This window comes from Xyrauchen texanus, chromosome 17 (assembly GCF_025860055.1).
Source record: "Xyrauchen texanus isolate HMW12.3.18 chromosome 17, RBS_HiC_50CHRs, whole genome shotgun sequence".
NCBI lineage: Eukaryota > Metazoa > Chordata > Actinopteri > Cypriniformes > Catostomidae > Xyrauchen > Xyrauchen texanus.
Genome location: NC_068292.1, coordinates 20,755,160 through 20,767,787, shown reverse-complemented (window position 1 = coordinate 20,767,787; position 12,628 = coordinate 20,755,160). Strand labels below are relative to the sequence as shown.

The 12,628-nt window shown below is 40.0% G+C and overlaps 1 protein-coding gene across 4 annotated transcripts in view; it reads left to right on the top strand.

Annotated features, from left to right (window-relative positions):
* Positions 1 to 8,771: 8,771 nt before the first annotated feature.
* Positions 8,772 to 12,628, top strand: part of LOC127658363 (epsin-1-like) — a 43,142-nt gene continuing 39,285 nt past the window's right edge. For all 4 annotated transcript variants that reach the window (XM_052147618.1, XM_052147616.1, XM_052147615.1 and 1 more), the window contains exon 1: positions 8,772 to 9,146. The gene's annotated coding sequence lies outside the window, so the exon portion shown is untranslated. The remainder of the gene's footprint in view (positions 9,147 to 12,628) is intronic.

Here is a 12,628-nt window from a genome sequence, read left to right as displayed (position 1 = left end):
ACAGACTTGAGATAGTCTTGAATACACAACCAAAGTTACAAACAATCAATACCTGACAATGGACAATGGGAGAACACATGGCAAATATAACCAATGAACACAAAGAACTCTAAAGAAGATAACAAGACAATAAACCAATGAAAACAAGACACATGAACATGGAGGGAAACATGAAATCACATGACAAAGGAACCACATGGCATGAAACTGGGAACCACATGACATGAAACAAAATAAACGACATGAAAAACATGAACCAACAAAATACACATGACACCAACATCATTATATTTTGAAAGGACTGAAGCTTGTAAACCAAAACATGAGCTCATTGATGTCATTAAATGAGTTTGCTCTTTTATTCCATCCTTTATCCTGGTCAGAGGCTTCCATAAATATTTAGTTTATATGTAGGGTCCTGGTTCAAATGTATGTTCTAGTCGATTTTGTGTTTTGACCATTTGCGCACTGCATTAAACTCTGTCTTGTTTATGCTTTGTGGGTGTGATTTTTTTTTTTTGCCGTGTCATCACTATTCATATCTATACAACCAATGTTTTTATGATTAAATTACTGCTAGAGCAAAAAATTGTTTACAAGAGCACAAAGTTCTTCATAGATCTAGCCTCGTTACATTGTGTTTGAGCCATAGATCTAGCCTCTTGCTCTCAAAGTGCACCAGATTGATGCATTTAACTTTAAAATGTACAAACTTTCTTATGGGGGCCATGCCCCCTGACCCCCCTAGAGGATCTGAGGTCCACCCACCACAGTCTCACAAAATCCTGTGGGAAACACTGGCGTTCCACAATTTTCTCCAGTGTTTTCGCTCGCATCTGTGTATATTCTTAGAGAGTATTTACACAGGGGTGTAAAGTAAAGAATTACAAATAATCACGTTACTGTAATTAAGTCGTTTTTTTCCCAGGAATTGTACTTAAGTAGTTTAAAATTTATATAATTTTACTTTTACTTGAGTACATTTTAAGTGCTGTAACTGTACTTTTAATGCACTATTTTCCCACCGTCTGTGTTCGCTACTTCCCTGTCCTGATTTTATTTTTATCTATCAACGTGATTGGCTAGAGAGAGTTTCGTGACCCATCAAATCCCATGTAAAAAAAACTTGAATGGCACCTGTAGATCAGGTGCCAACTGTTGGATGTGGAGGATGCTTCAAACAGAGTTCTATACCTGAACACCTCGGCAGCACCTGAAAGGGCTTTTCGCAGTGGAAAAGGCCAATTGCATGATTGTGTCATGTGAGTTTAACTTGCTCAAACAGATATCAGCATTAATCCTGCCTCTAATTTGAAGAAACATATCGAGGTAAATTTAATATTTCTGCTTATTCTGTGTGTCTATAATGTAGCCTATAAATTAGCTATCTATCACTGAGGTTATTGCGTTTCTGTGAGAGATTAAGGAAATGTTATCAATAGGGCTGGGTGATAAAACAATCTTGATGTCTATCTGAAAGAAATGAGGGAGATGTCCTTGATATCAATGATAAACTTTTGAGTAATTTTCTATGGGCTATTTAGCCTATGTTCTACATCTATAACAGGGGTGTTCATTACATCAATCGCGATAGCAAGAGCACCACAGGTTGGTTGATCTAGATGAAATATAAAAGATTTACTTTTTATTTCCTGACATCTGTAGCTGTGTGCTGTTTTATTGACAGGTGGCTAATGTTTGAGCGCTAATGGTCAAATACACTTTATAATTCCGCCAATGCCCGTCTTGGTGAGGCATTAATGTAAACAAAGTCGGTTTGGTCTAAAGTGAACATAAATAGTGGGACAAAAAGCGTATTTGTATCAAAATGTCAGACTTGAAGTGCACATGTTACCGAATTGAGCACTGTCTGGTAGGCTATATCATATAAAGACTATTAATCAAACATTAATAACAAGGAAACGAGTGAACCACTCACTACTTTTGGCTGAATAACTTGAATGACATTTTTAATAATAATATTTTTTAATAATAAAATACAATACAAGTGAAGGGATGCCAAAATTGTTATGCTCTAAAAAGCACAAAGGCATTACAAAAGTAAACCATATGACTCCTGTGGTTAAATCCATGTCTTCAGAAAGACATGAGAGAAAAATGTTTCTCACCCATTATATTTAAGTACATTTTTGAAAGAAATTCATCAGGAGATGGTGATATGCCCAGGAGATGGCGATATGCATGAAGAATGTGAATCACCAAAAACAAAAGAAGAAAGTGAAAGTTAAAGTGGAGATTGACTGAGCAGGGAGGAGAATGTATAGTAAAAATTGACTTAAATATTGATCTGTTTCTTACCCAACCTATCATATCTCTTCTGAACACATGGATTTAACCACTGGAGTCAGATGGATAAGGCTAATTTTATGCTGACTTTTGGAGCCTCAAAATGTTGGCACTTGTTCACTTGCATTGTATGGACCTAAAGAGCTGAGATATTCTTCTTGTGTTCTGCTGAAAAGAAAGTCATACACATCCAGGATGGCAAAAAGGTGACTAAATGATTAGAGAATTTTCATTTTTGTGTGAACTATTCCTTTAAAGCCAGATGTGGCCCCTGCTCCAAACAAATGCTCTACCCCGTTTATTGTGAGGGACATGACACACCAAGTGAGCCTGCTTTTTTTTTTTTTGCATTTCTTGCATTGTTTTGAACATGTTTTATGCGCAACAGTAACTCTCTGTCAACATTAAGGGAAATTTAGACATTACACATAAACTAAACCACCAATCACACCAATAGGATACGATTCATAAGCGAGGGCGATCACATCAATGATCCAGTGACATGCCTTTTGTGCATCCTCCATAACAAGCAAAGAGCTAATCTGACAGTCTAAGCTGGCGAGTGCACTCCACATGCATGTGCAATGCCCGCACAAGGCATAATATATGCACTAACTGCTCCTCATCCAAATTAGATGGTGGAGAAGAGTAAGCTTGTAGGTGCACTTTCTGAGCCCTAAGGGTGTGAAAATCACTTTAGGCACATAGCCTTTTTTGGGTTTGATGGTGGCTTTTGAAAGCCTGGGAACAAATTCCAGACATGAACTGTCAACTGACAGCACATGTATATTGCCAACCCATTTGACTGAAACCAGAGCCAACAGCAGTAACTCACACGTAGCCCAATGGATTCCAATGGTTCGAACGGGGGGCTTGTGAGCGCCCTCAACACTAGATTCAAGTCCCATGTTGGACCCATAGAAGTGCGAGGGGGGGTTCAAGCGCCTCGCTCCACTAAGAAACTTTATGATTAGATTGTGTCTACCTATAGAGGAGCCAGACTCTGGGATGTGAAATGCTGAGATGGCCGCTACATAAACCTTAAGTATTGACGGAGTAAGACCTGCGTCCATCCGCTCTTGAAGGAATGAAAGGATCTCCATTATGGGGCAATTCAACGGTTATCCTCATAACCGTTTGAGGATGAAGTCTCCATTCCGCTCTGCAGGTCAAATGGCCTGGGACATATGTTGCGCGCAGGGAGAGGAGATGGTGCGTGATCCACATGAGGAGGAGTTGCGCCAGGTTCAACATAGGTAGCGATCGAGTGCCACCCTAGGGATTTATGTACGCTACCACTGACATATTGTCTGAATAAATCAGAATGTGATGTTTCACAATGTCAGAATGGAAAGCTTTCACAGCTAAGAAGATGGCTAGCATTTCCAAACACCGGTCCAAGTGCCGAAGGCCAGCCGTCCATCGCACAGTGCGCACCAACCCGTGTTTGATGCATCCGTTGCTGAAAACCTGACCCAGCATCACACCCTGCTGATAAAGATTTGGGGCTGTCCATGGTGCTCGAGCAGCCAGGCAGTGGCAAATCTCAGTGACAAGCATGCATCCCTGATGCCAGGCGTGACTCGGTATATGGTGTTTGAGCCAGCACTGGAGAGGTCTCATGTGTAAAAGGCCTAATGTTATGATGGCTGCCATAAAGCCCAGCATTTTCTGAAAAGATTTTGAATTGATAAGTCATCAATTAAAACACAAATCTCAAGGACAGCCTGTGCCGTGGTACAATTCGGATATGAAAGTACGCATCCTTTAGATCTATTGACGGAAACCAGTCCCATGGGCGGATGTGTGATAAGATCTCAGGTGTCCGAATCTAGGGTCAGCCGAAGCCTGACATCTTTCTTAGGAAAGAAAGGGTAGTAGCTGTAAAACCATTTACAGCCGTGGCAGCTTGGAACAACCTCTGTCGCATCTTTTGTGAGGAGATTGTGTGTTTCTGCATGTAATACAGGCACGTCCTGTGACTGAACCATCAAGGACAAAACACTGTTGAAGCATGGCGGTCTGCATGCAAATTGGATTGAATACTTGTGTTTGATAATTTTTAGCACCCAATCTGACATGACCATGAGCACCCACCACACGTTCACATAACGGGATAGCGGGTGCTTTATATTTGACAATAATTGTGATAACACACCGCTCACCATTAGGAAGCGGTTGTGCACAGTGTGTGAAATGGGGAAGCGAGGAAAATTCTCAAGAATGGCCTGAGCCAAAGTACACTAAGGTATGGTTTTTGAGCGTGCAAACATATAGAGGCCTGAGGCCTCTCTCACAAGGACATTTACTACCTCGGAACGCAGAATGGCATGTCCTGCATTGTAACATGGAGGATAGAGCGCTTCTTTTTTTTTGGTGGATTTTCTCCCCTTTTCTCCCAAATTTGGCATGCCCAATTCCCAATGCGCTCTAAGTCCTCGTGGTGGTGTAGTGACTCTCCTCAATCCGGGTAGCGGAGGATGAATCTCAGTTGCCTCTGCTTCTGACACATCAATCCACGCATCTTATCACGTGGCTTGTTGAGCACGTTACCGCGGAGACTTAGCGTGTGTGGAGGCTCACACTATTCTCTGTGGCATCCACGCACAACTCACCACGTGCCCTGCCGAGAGCAACGACCATGTTATAGCGACCACGAGGAGGTTAACCTAATGGAACTCTACCCACCCAAGCAACTGGGCCACTTGCTAGCTTAGGAAGCCTGACTGGAGGCACTCAGCATGCCCTAGATTCGAACTAAGAATAGAACTCTGTTGAATCGAGGTGGCCGCATCGTGAAACAGAATGTATAACCACAAAAACCATTTTAATTTTTAACAGACTGAGAAATGCTCAGTAACGTACACCACGCAACTTCTTTATGTGCAGGTGGGAGCCGAGTTTCATGCATGTGTTGAGGGGAGCTGCCGTTTATAAGTCAGGAGCATTTTGTGTAGAGTGTGGGTTGGTTTTTCTCTGAGATGCCCGGAAGCATGCCACACAATCGCAAAACACACAAGCAGGCATGGATAATGCGCACAGATAGCTGCCGCTTAACAGATGGGAGCTTCTCACTCAAAGCGTGTCACACATCTGTGTACAGTACTAATAGTGTAAAGGCTCAAGCGAGCTGACAGTAGACACCAATCACCCACGGTTATCATGGTTAGTGAGTTTGGTTGGAGAGGAATTTAGCTTTTTTAGCCTTCAGCACGTATCAAGCAGCCACTGCGAGGTACGTGTACTATTTAAGCAATGCAAGGAAGCATTGCAATAAAAACTGACATGTTCCTGGTGAGAATAGCGGGGAAGGGCAAGTCGAAACATAATAGAAAAGTAGAAATAGAAACACAATATACTTCCAGTGGGATTCTTCACACTGGGGACTGAAAGTGCTATTGTGTCATAGTACAAAGAAGCTGAAATATGCCTAAGAATGGCAGCCCCTCTGATCTGGATATGCACCTAGTACGAGTGCCAGGTCACAGTAAGCTCCATTTGAACCTCAGGGAATAATGACACTGCTTTCCATACCACGGTCTTTTGACGGTGGACGGTGTGGAGGAATAATTCATTCAGATGAGAATTTTCTGGCTTGACAGGAGGCAACTAATGGCCGAGCTCCTCGACCAGCTGCGCAATGATGTGGAGTAACTTGTATCAATAGCCAGTGCAATCAGTCCTCACCCTCCGTGGGGGAGGGGCTGCAACATCCTCCATGGACCATTCTTCCGATGCTGGGAGGGACATGCATCATTATCATTGTCAGACCCACCAATGTGAAAACACCATGCTCGTTCATATAGGGTCGGAGGTCGGCACGTGTGTACTGCACTGGCGAAGATGCTGTGTGGAAAGATCGAGGGGCTCATGGCGCTAGCACCATTGAGAGATCCTCCTCGGTTTCTTCCAGCTCTAAAACGGAGCGTCTTGTGACTCATGTCCTCACAGTGAGGGTTGTCTGTCCCCATGAGAGCTGCTTTGGCGTGGACAGCCCAGACAGCGAATACAGCTCTCATGTTGGTCTGACGGAGCAATGTGTCGCTCACAGGAACACACACTGCTCTTTTATTAGTTTTTTTACATCACTTGGATGGAATATCACACACACACACACACACACACACACACACACACACACACACACACACACACACACACACACACACACACATATATATGGGATAAAGGATACAGATCCTCCCTTAATGCATAGTCATTTATATAAATGAGCCTGTATTTATAGGGCAAATACGCGCCTAAAAGTGCGAGGCTCAAAAACCACTGCCAATCATACGATTGGGGTTATGATACAAAGGCTTCAACTAGGTCGTGGAAAAGGAATTTCCCCAAAGCGTTCGGCAATGTCTCATGAACTGAATTGATAGGGAACTGTGAATACAAATTAATTGAAATTATTTGAAAAAAAAAAAATAATAATTCTTCTTCGGGTTTATACATCCAAAATGTCTCTAATAGTGGCTAGAAAAAAATATACTGTCAACTTAAGTAAAAATATATATTTTGGAGACAATATCGTAATAAGTTCTTTTTAATTTAGTACATTGACTAAAAATGTCAATTATTTAAATTTGCATTATTTAAATTTTAGTCAAGCTTACTGTTTTCCTTACACAGAATCAATGGGTCTTTCTGCATATATAGCTGCCTTTATATTTTATTATTAGGGTCCCTCTCAGTGGGATTATAACATTTGGCGTCCTTGTTTGGCAGAAAGAAGTTTGAAAACCCCTGTCCTGCTAATTTATTTGGATCATTTTATTGAGGACATCGCCTCTCTGTGGGGACTGTGTGTTATAGCATCACTGGAAAGTTGCTCCTGGTACACATTTTCAACGTTTTAACTGCCTTTTGCTAAATAGAAAATCTGTTCCATTTCTTGCTTGAATGATGTAAAACAGGGTTTTTTTTATTTTTTTTTTTAAGGAAAACTTAAATTTGTGAACATGGAATTTTGCCATTAAAAGAATATAATTTATGACATAAATCTGACTGTGCTTGTCTCTACAATTCTCCAGAAGATCAAATAAGAAATGTTTCCAAAACAGCACAAATTGGCCATCAATGTTTTTTGTGATAAAATCACAAACATTTTGCCAAAACGTTCTTACAAATGGGCAGTGCCAGAATAAATGAACCACAGTTTCAGGGCAACTGTCACAAAAAGTGCAACTAAAATCAATATCACCTTTAAATTTTACAAAGTAATGTTTCAATGGGTAAATTCTATGTATAATTTTGATTGATACCTCCTTAAATTTGTTTGTAATTAAATATTGATTGTATAAGCCAAACCTTTTCCCACACAATATGTCTGTCAAACAATTCCAATATGAGTAAATATAAGGCAGAGACACATTGTTTCTATGAAATAACACTCTTATGGATCTGTTTTGTGAGTTAAAGGAAAAACAAATATTTATACGTTAGAACTTACTATAGTAGGTGGGGACCATTTTTGAATGTTACTTATTTTCTGATGTCTAAACAGCATACATATTTCAGGAGTTATTGCACCAAAAACTTTTGCATAGTCCCCTGGAGTTACAGGAATTGTATATGGTGCCAAAAACTCATTGTAAGTGAAAAGAAAAACAAAGATTAACTGATGCTCTACTGAGTCGAATGCTTTATAAAAATCTAAAAATAGTATAAACCATTATCACTAATCAATTCTGAATTGTCCAAGACAGAATCTTATATTATTCATTATATGGCGATTTTTCATAAATTCCGATTATGTTTCATCAATTACAGAATCTTAAACCATTTTCAATCTTCAAGCTAGAATTAGGGCCAAAAATGTATAATTAATGCCCCGGTAGGAACTGCTTGAGGGGTGACATGATGTACTGGATCAGCGCTTGTTAAACGGCAATAGGCAATAGGTTTTGCAAATAAAATACAAATTTGTATAAATTTATGTAGGTAAAAATTGCTTTTTTATTACAGTATTGTGGAAAAACTGTAAAACATGCATTAATTATCCTACAATATTTTTATTTCATTAAACATTTTGAATGTATTTGGCTACATTGGTTAATAGGATGAATTAAAAATTATGATTTCATATAAATTGTATGTTTTAAAGCAAACATTTTCGAAATAGGGCCCCGGCTTGGTCGGATGCTTGGGGCCTCAGGTATTGTAAACCTCTCCCGTATGGCACCGTGACCCGAATGCCACTAACGTCAATAGAAGACACTGCATCTGTTGCTGCTGCTGGGATTGTTTCTAAACTGAGCTTTCAAGGTCATTAGAACATTTTGTAAAAAAAAAAAAAGAAAAACGGTTATTATAATCATGGTATACACTGCCATTAGATACGGGAACATTTTAAAGTCATCTAGAAAAGCTTTATTATAGTAAAATCATCATCACCGCTCATAACTATTCAAATCAGGGAGCGCGCAAGGGTCGGTCCGACTGCGGGGAAACGGAAGCGGAAGTGCCGCCATCTCCTCGCACCATCCGAGCAACAACAGGGTCAGTCCAGACGATATTTCACAAAGTTGCTCTATGTTATTATTAAAATCAGTTACATGACACGGTGTATATTTATACGACGAACAGAGCTCGAGGGGTGATAGTTGTTAAGGAGAATCACTATCGTGTCTCTGTCACACTCACGCGCGTCTCTTCATGAGTTCAGTTAGCTTAGTACCGCGCGCTCATCTTTAAATGAGTGTTTTTAATCCAGCACCGTGACAGAGACAACAACAACACCACCTTCCTCTTCTCCCACCCTCCCGTCTTCACTACACCTACTCTGCTTTCCGCCTGATCGTGTTTGAGAGAGAGAGTACCTGAGCTCATCGGTATGTAGCCGCAGCTAGCTGATCTCTGGTTGACTTGGCATTGGTCACTTTTTATCAGTTTGATCCGCCCTGAACTGCAGAGAGGTTGTTTTGTGCTGAAGTTACTTATGCAGTGTTGTCTAATCGCTGGGAATATATGGTGCCGTTCTGTTCTGTTAGTTTTAATCTGTTCTTTTAAGTCTGTTCTGATAGCTGGGTGGAGGTATGGAGAGGGGTTGTGCTGTTATATGATAGCACAGGACACTATTCAACTAACCTCACTCTCATCTGCTCAGTCAAAGATACATTTTATGCAGTATTATCAGATGGGCTGGTTAACTAACTGTCAGATTTCTGAGCATGTATCTGAACACACACACACACACACACACACATTCCTTGGCAACAGTTGTCATAGATAAGTTCTTGATGTAATTTTGAACCTTGGTTATCACCTTTGAGCAAGTGTTCTTTTTGGAAACCACATGTTGACTACTGAATAACGTATTTTATACATTCTGTGCTATTTATTTAGCATACCAGCAGTTGTGATGTTAATAGAGATTGAAAGATCTGGTGTCTAACTTTCAATAGTTCACTTAGACTTTGGGAATATGCTCTGACGATCTTGTCGTCAGGCGACTGTCGTACGTTTGCCTAAAATAACAATAATGTGGTCATGATATGAGAATTTAAAAAGAGAAATTATAGGTATGAATGGGAAACAGATCAATATGTAAGTCTGTTTTTACCATAAATTCTCCTCCCTGCCAAGTAGGAGGCAATATAAATGAAGAATGTACATCACCAAAAAAAATTTAAAACAAATGTAAAAGTGAAAGTAGAGACTGAAAGTAAAAAATGACTTTAATATTGATCTGTTTCTCACCCACACCTATCATATCACTTCAGAAGACATTCAACCACTGGAGTCTTCTGGATTACTTTTATGATGCCTTTATGTGCATTTTGGAGCTTCAAAATTCAGGCACCCATTCACTTGCATTGTATGGATCTACAGTGCTGAAATATTCTTCTAAAAATCTTAATTTGTGTTCATTAGAAGAAAGTAAGTCAGTATCTGGGATGACATGAGGGTGAGTAAATTATGAGATAATTTTCATTTTTGGGTGAACCATCCATTTAATGTTTATGTTACTATGCATAATCCACAGGTTTATTTGTGAGTTGTTTTGAAGAGTAGCTATTTGTCAAGGGTCATTTTACAGATTCTGTCTGGCATTGCTTTAATAAATAGTTTAGCTGTAAAAAGGCTTCAAACTGTTGGAAGCTGTGAACTACATGTTGCACCCCTAAAATATGTATAATCTAACAGTTGTGCACTTCTGAATTTGGAGCCAATCACATATGTGACTTCAAGTGCTCTGCTTGCTTGAAGCATGTCGTCTGTGTCCGAGATAAGTGATGTGTCCGGTGATGATGCGCATAAGTGGTTTAGAGCCATTCTGTGTTGGAGCTTTTCATGTTTCTTACTTTACTTTGATAGTTTTGTGGGATGAGAGGTTATAGTTATTTAGCCTATTTAATTGTTGAATATCTGTAAGTTACCCTGTTAAATGGCTGTGCTTAGCCTCAGTATATTCCTATGAAACACGTCTGATTGGGTAACAATAATGCAGACTTATATGGATTCCTTAACACTGAAAAGTCGACTAATACCTCAGACAACACACCGACTAGTCAATTAGTTTTAAATTGGTAGTTTTGCACATCCCAATCTTTTACCTGTAAATTCTGTACTTCTGCACATAACTGTTCTTCAATGCAAATTTATTTCTGAGATAAAGGAGGAAAAATGATTTCCTGTGTTCATAGATTCTCATACCGTTAAATGCTGTAGTCACGTATATGGATGGTGATATGCATATGGTAACTGTATGTAAATGAGCTAAAAACAGGCTTTGTACACTACGCTCCATATATGGTTATTTTGGGGAGGAGACGGGGTACGGAATAAATCACGTGTATTTAAGTGCAGTCTTCCGCTAGCTGGAATTTATTAAGGGAATTGTGTGCAGGTTCTGGCGTACATTTCTTTTTTGTTCATATGCAAAATCCGACTCCTGTGTATATGCACACTTTAAGGGTGAAATCTATGCAGAGTTTTATACGTGAGGCCCTAAAAGTGCAAATTGGCAAAGAGAGCCAATTTGCATTTTTCCACTGCACTTTACAGTTCGACTCTCCTCAACTCTACTCGCTTTACTTTTCTGAGCTTGCTATTCCACTGCTGTTTAGTGCCGGCTCAACATGGGTGGGATTATAGCTGATCGTCATAGTTGTGCCGCCTCTACTGCCGTGACATAATCTTAAACACGACACAAACTAACCGCTAGCTGTTAGCTACTAGCTCATTGTGCTGCATAAAGCAGTTGTCGCACGGTGATTTTACACAAGTGTAACAGTTAAATTGTTCTGGTTGTTTTAGAAGCAAGCTTCCAGTAGCTGATCAACTAAATAAAGTGAAGCTTTCAAGCAGAGTATAGAGTTAGCATAACAAAACATACCATCCTCCATCATGGATCAGTCCAGGGCAATTTCCATCCAATTGCTCCCCTGTTTAGATAGCGTCCATTTGGTCAAACCACTTCCACTTTTCCTTTATAGTTCTGTAGTCACTTTTACGTTTTTTTTTTTACCTTTTCCTTACACTGTGGGTAGGTCCGGTGGTAGCCGTGTGCGGCCGACAGCTGAGACTCTTCCTGAGAGTTTTGCTCCTCGCTAACGAGTGGACCGTCTGCACCTCGTTTATTGACCATGGCGTGGTTTTGTGCACATTTGTGCCATTTCTTTTTTCACAATTCGAAAGTCGCGTGATCAAAGGATGCTGTTATCGCTGTTGCTAACTTTAAAACTAGCGGGTTGATGTCGCGTGTTGGAAATCCAGTGACGCAGGTAGTGACTATTCTCCCTGACCAATCAGTGATCTGCAGGATTTTGACGTCACATTTGAGGTGGTACTAAAAAAAGTATCAGGTACAGGTACTATCCACTCAAAAATGCGAGCAGAGTCAAGCTGTATTGTGCAGTGTAAAAGCCCCAATTGATAATAGTGGGCTGTCAAGTCTTAAAGGAGAAGCTGCACCAAAACAGAGCGTTTCTGTTACATTTGGATGTTTTACAAATACATGACAGATGTGTATGTCTGTCTGCTGCTTTACACAAACAGTGTATATTTATATGACAAACAGAAAGATTTTTAGAAGAATATTTCAGCTCTGTAGGTCCATACAAGACAATATTAAAGCTCCAAAAAGTGCATAAAGGCAGCATAAAAGTAACGTGAAAAAGTGGTTTAATCCATGTCTTCTGAATTGATGTAATCATTTTTGGGTGAGAACAGACCGAAATGTAACTCCTTTTTGACTAAATAGATTCATCAGCAGTCTCCTTGGTGATCATAATTTAAAGCTCGATTACAACTCCTAGCACCATATAACGCTCTGTGTATGCGTCAAGCATTAGAAAGTGTAATCGCACTT